The following is a 6,176-nucleotide window of genomic DNA, read 5'->3' as shown; positions in this document are numbered from 1 at the left end:
AGGTTTGGAAGGGAAATTTCTGATTTGGGTTTGCTTGTTTTGTTTCCAGCAGCAGTTACTTCGTCTAGCAGTAATTTTTCCTTGCTTGTGGATTAACAGGAGCGGCTGAGAAATAAGGTAAGGTGTAGGGCATTTGATACATGCTATAGATCATGGTTTTGATCATGTTATCGATGATTGATAGATAGGTTAATAATTAACGTTAAACTAAGTACATGTATTAAATTAGGGATAAATTGGATTACTAGCTGGTTAGACTGATTAGGGTTTTACCCTAATTTAGCCTTAAGGATTTTATTTAGCTATGCATTTGAGTTGTAGCTAAATAAAAATGTATGTATATTGGTGACACATGACCTTGACGTGTGACGAGCATTTCGACGACAGATTTGGACCGATTTGACCTTTCTATTGGAGGCAGGTACCTTGACTTATCTTTGATAATGTCATGTTGATATGTTTAGTAGGTTATAACCTTTAGTAATAATTATGTTCGTCCTTGTTTCAGTTGGTCACTACCCGATCTGTTACATGCTTGTTTTATTTATTTGTTACGCACTTCATGTTAGTACCTTCCTGATTATACATGCTTATAAGGGTAGTGACACAACCTCGCTTTTATTATGTTCAGGACCTAGGTTTTGATATCTTATCTGATCTGTGTACCTTTGATTTTGTTCAGTGTCCTATGGTAGACATTTTGTATATATGGATATTGCTATACTGTTCAGGATTTTTGCCATGCTTAGTGTCATGCACCATTCGCATGATTGCATGCTACGCGATAGTCTGCTCCATTATTGTTGAGCACATCGCCAGTTTCATCTCTGTCGGTGCTCCTTTGGTCCGCTCATGGGTAGCGTGACGCAGCATGGTAGCACGTCAGTTTTGCTCTGTCGATGCTCCGTTGGTCCGCTCATGGGTAGTGTGACGCAGCATGGTAGCATATCAGGGATCCCTCCCCGTCATCGTGTACCGGGAGATGAGAGCATTGTGCTCCCCCATTTAAGATTTGGGTAGGAGGATAGGTGTACTCCGATAGCATCCCATCCACTCGGTCACTCATCAGGAGCAGTGATAGCAGAGTGCACGGTTGTTACAGCCCTACCCACTCGGTCTCACCATTGTGTGTGAGATGGCTGACTGGCGTCAGGGGTGACCATGTCATTGGTATCATATGCATTTATGCATTTACTAATTGTGTTTGTTACATTTATATGCTGCATTTGGATGGATGCATATGTTTGACATTCATACAGGATTTATGATACTCTCGGTCTGACGACCTGACTATTCTGATAGGAGGCCCTGGTGAGTACAGTTCTCTTCAGCCTTTTTCTATTATACATTTCCAGCTTTTGTCTAGGAGACTGTACTCCATAGTTATTACTGTCTGTTATAACTTACTATACATGTCAACTGGTATCTGCTGAGTTGTTGAACTCACCCCCGTGGACACTATCTTTTTCAGGTACCAGGTTGTTTATGGTGTCGCTTGGAGTATCCTGCTTGCCGGTCCCCACGTCACATTAGAAGACCAGTCTCCATATTTTGTTTATTTTTATCTTGGTATATGATATGTGTGTATTTGGCTTTTTATTCCGATTTTGTTTCCGGAGTGTTGTGTTGTTGTGTGGTGTAAGCCTAGTCGGCTAGCAGTCTTGTATTTTGGTTTGTATTTGGTTTTATATTATTTTCCGCTGTGTTTGGTTTTGGTACAGCTAGGTGGGCTGTTAGATCTACATATAACTGCGTGGTTGTATTCTTATTGTATCAGCCGAGTAGGCTGCATATAAACTGCGTGGTTGTGTGTATATTCTAGCCGCCTGTGGCAGAGGTATATTGTGTCTGTAGAAATGTTTCAGATTGTCACCCGTACAGGGGAGGTGCTGTCAAAATTTCTTCGGGCAGGGACTCCCCCGGGGCGTGATAATTTAGTGGTATCAGAGCCAGGTTACGATACTTGCTATGTGTTCTGGATTTTTGAGATTTATCTGATACCAATTTATTTGGTATCAGAGCATGGTTTACGAGTCTCATATCTCGTGTTTCAGATTCCATGTTTTGGTTTTCTCGATGTGACTTTTCGGGTTTTTAGACCTGGCAGCGGCAGGACATCTCCAAGCTATAGGAGGTATGTTGGTATACTATTATCCTACCTTTTTGTTAGTATATGCACAATTGACTATTACAGTTTATGGCATGTATTAGCATTCTTTATTAGTACCTGTCTAGTTGGTATAACATATATTTTATGTATCAGGTAAACCACTGATCATGGTCGATCCTAATAGAGATCAAGGATTACGGTCTCAGGAGACTTTTCATATCATACCACCAGTAGTTTTAGCTTCTGTTATTACTAGTAGGAGATGGAGGCACATATCAGCCTCTGCTATTATTAGCTGGATAATGGATAATATCTATATATTCATGTTGACTTAGCCAGCAGAATACCATGTTATCTTAGTTAATTTCGTTAGTAGATAATCGATTTACTCTTGTTAGATAGGGTAGTAGAATTTCGATTTACACTTGTTGATTTAATCTGTGTCATGGTATGTGCACATGTGATTGAGTGTCTTATTGGAAGTATCTTGTCGATTACATCGGTGTTGTGATATGTACATATGTGTTTGGTGTGGTATCTGAGGTATCTTGTTGATTATGTTTGATTTGTGAGTGTACCTGGGTTTAGTATGCTTTATTGGAAGTATATGTTGATTATACTCTTTGCATAGGTGTATATATGTCATGTGAGTGTTGTTTGAGGTGTATTGTCGATTATACCTACGATGATTTATGCACACAGGTTCGGTATGCAATGTTGGAGGTATCACACTGATTTTTACCTGTGTTATAAGTATGTTTGGTGTGTACTAATTGGAGGATTATGTTGATCATACCTATGTTGTGTGTGCATGTGTGCCAGGTGTATTGTTGGTAGCATCATGATAATTCTACTTATATGGAGGGTCTACATTATGTCATTTGTTGTATTGCTCTGTCAACTAATTCTCCTATTAGTGGGTGATCCACTACGATGTTGTTAGAGTTGACGATGGATTTGATTTGCGTATTGGATTGTGATACCTTGGTTGTTCACAGTGATATGTGGTAGAGTGATTTCGTGCAGTCACTAGTTGATAGTTAGATGTCTTGTATATATTTTGGGTTGTTTGTGGTGGAGCGTTGCTCCCATATATTTTGGATTATTTGTGGTGGAGCGTTGCTCCCACATGTTATGGATCGTTTGTGGTGGAGCGTAGCTCCCACATATTATTGTTTTTTTGTGGTAGAGCGTTGCTCCCACATATTTAGGGATTGTCTTGTGGTGGAGCGTTGCCCCCACATATTGCGGATTGCTTGTAGCGGAGCATTGCTCCCATATTTATTGCAGATACATATTATGGATTATATGTAGTAGAGCGTTGCTCCCACATATGTGCTATTTCTTGTGATGGAGCGTTGCTCTCACACTGGAGGATCTATTCTTTGGTGATTTATATTGTTGGTGATTAAATTTCTGACTTATTATCGGGGATCTTATGATTAGGAATGCCTATAGTATGGACATTGTGAGTTCTTGATTTTACCATTAGAGCTTGCAGAGCTTTAGATGTTTTCAGGGACTCGATGATTTCTGGTATTTCTAGGATGTTTGGATTGGTTTCCATTGTCTTTGTTGACGATGTTGTGGTCTATTTCGGATCTGGGGTGAGTCACGTACACCATCTTTGCATAGTTCTAGAGATGTTTCGACGAGAACATCTATATGTGAAGATCAGTAGTGCGTATTTGGATTGCCTTATGTGAGATGTTTGGGACACACGGTCACCAGTAGGAGTATACCGTGGTTCCACAGGAGATAAAGGTTGTTACCGTTGGGAGTAGACGAAGTCTATGCAGGAGGCTCGCAAAATCCTTTGTTTGGCTCGATATTTCTAGAGATACGTTGAGGATTTCTCTTAGATTGTTATGCCACTGACACGCCTGACCCGGATAGGCGTGAAGTTCACTTGGACAGAGGACTGCGAGACCAGCTTTCAGGAGCTGAAGCGGAGATTAGTGTCGACTTCGATTTTGGTTTTTACCTTCTGGAGAGGATGACTTCGTATATTACACCGACACTTCTATACAGGGTTTGGGCGTTGTTTTGATGTAGTATGGTAGAGTATTCTCATATGCTTCTCGATAGTTGAAGGAGTATGAGAAGAACTACCCAGTTCATGATCTTGAGTTGGCCGCTATTATTTTTGCTCTGAAGATTTGGCGGCATTACCTGTATGATATTACATTGAGATTCTCACTGACCATAAGAGCCTCAAATATCTGTTCACTCAGAAGGAACTTAATCTTCGACAGAGGAGATGGATGAAGTTCCTGAAGAATTATAATAGCACCATTAGCTACCACCCGGGGAAAGCTAATGTTGTAACACCCATAGGATATCTAGCAAGTTTATATATTTTTACCATGGTTAAAATATAGGCCTTATGTGAATATTAGCAAAAATAAAATAAAATAGAATTAAAAGAGGCAAGATCAAGGCGTGAACCTTGAACCTCTTACTAGATACATGTATGTGATAACCAATGAATCAAGAGAATGTATTGTTAGGAAGAGAAGGGACAATATAGTTAAGAGTAAGAGAAGGTTTCTTTCATTTAGGAAGAGAAGTTGGAATTGCCTTCTTCCTCCCAAATGAAAAGATGATTCTTGTTTTATCTTTCCATTAAGGGATGAGTTAAAGAAAAGAGAAGGAAAAACTCATTTTCCCTTCTTCTTTTCATGTGGAATAAAAAGAGAAAATGAATGAAAATCTTCATTTTGCTCTCTTCCTCCTCCCTCCTCCTCTTCACTGAAGCTACTTTCTCCTCTCCCTCACCATTGCCAAACCAAGCAAGAAGCAAGCTCTCTAGGAAAAGCTTCACAACCAAGGACTACTTCTTCTAGGAAATTAAGCGAGAGGATGTGAGTATCCCCTCACTGCAGTACAAGTAGTTATCGATTTGTTTCGTATGAAAATGTTTTTTTGAAACCTTAGAGATTTCCTTGTAAGTTTTGGCCAAGATAGATTGGTGGTCACTTAGGATTAACAAGTTTACAAGTTATGCTTTATGTTGTACAAAAAAAAAAAAAATCTAGAACCTCACCTTGAAGTTTCGGCCAAGACAAAAAGAGAAGGTCTAGAGCAAAGTTTCTTTTGGTAACATGCTTGCCTATGCTTTTATATGATGTAGGATCCTTCATATGTTGTTAGTTTAAGTTTTAAGGCTTTATATGTTATTAAAAGATTAGGAACCCTAACCTAATGTTTCGACCAAGATGAATCATAGGGTTTAGGGCAAAAATTTTGAAAAGAAAACATATTTGTTATGCTCCTTCATGATGTATGTTTTTCATAGGTTTATAGCTTAGGTTTTTTTCATGCTCCATGTTGGATAAAATTTGGAGAAACCTATCTTCAAGTCTCGGCCAAGAATAGAAATGAAGTTTAGAACAAGGTTTCTTTTATGATAACATGCTTTAATGAATGAACTCTTATGTGATGATAGTTTAAGTTTTATGCTTCATGTTGTATAAAAAAAAAATATATGAAAACCCTAGTAGAAGTTTCGGCCAAGATAAGATGTGAAGCTTAGGGACAAGATTTAAAACCTAATCATGCTTGTTTATGCTTATTCATGAGGTATGATATTTTGTATGTGGTTAGGTGAAGTCTTTATATTACATGTTTCACTAGAAGAATTGGAACCCCACTTGTAAGTTTCGACCAAGATGGAATGTAGAGCTTAGAGCTAAGTTTTGAAACCTAATTATGCTTAGTTGTGTTTCTACGTGATGTATGATCTTTTGTATGAGGTTAGATAAGTTTTTCATGCTACAATGTTGAACAAATGAACCTTAGAATTTCACCCTAGGGTTCGGCCAAGTAAGTATAGGAGGCTTAGAGCAAGGTCTTGAAATCTAACTATGTTTGTTTATGCTTTCCTATGATGTATGATTATTTATGGTTAGTTTAAGTTTCATGTTTTTTTATGGTAGTTAAGGTTTAAAAACCCTAACCTTAGGGTTCGGCCAAGATTGGAAAAAGGGGTTTAGGGAAAAGTTTTTGAACCTAACTATGCATGCTTATGTTTCCTCATGTTGTATGATTCTTGATATATGGTTAG

Source organism: Zingiber officinale, chromosome 1B (assembly GCF_018446385.1).
Source record: "Zingiber officinale cultivar Zhangliang chromosome 1B, Zo_v1.1, whole genome shotgun sequence".
Lineage (NCBI taxonomy): Eukaryota > Viridiplantae > Streptophyta > Magnoliopsida > Zingiberales > Zingiberaceae > Zingiber > Zingiber officinale.
Note: the sequence above shows the minus strand (reverse complement) of the source record.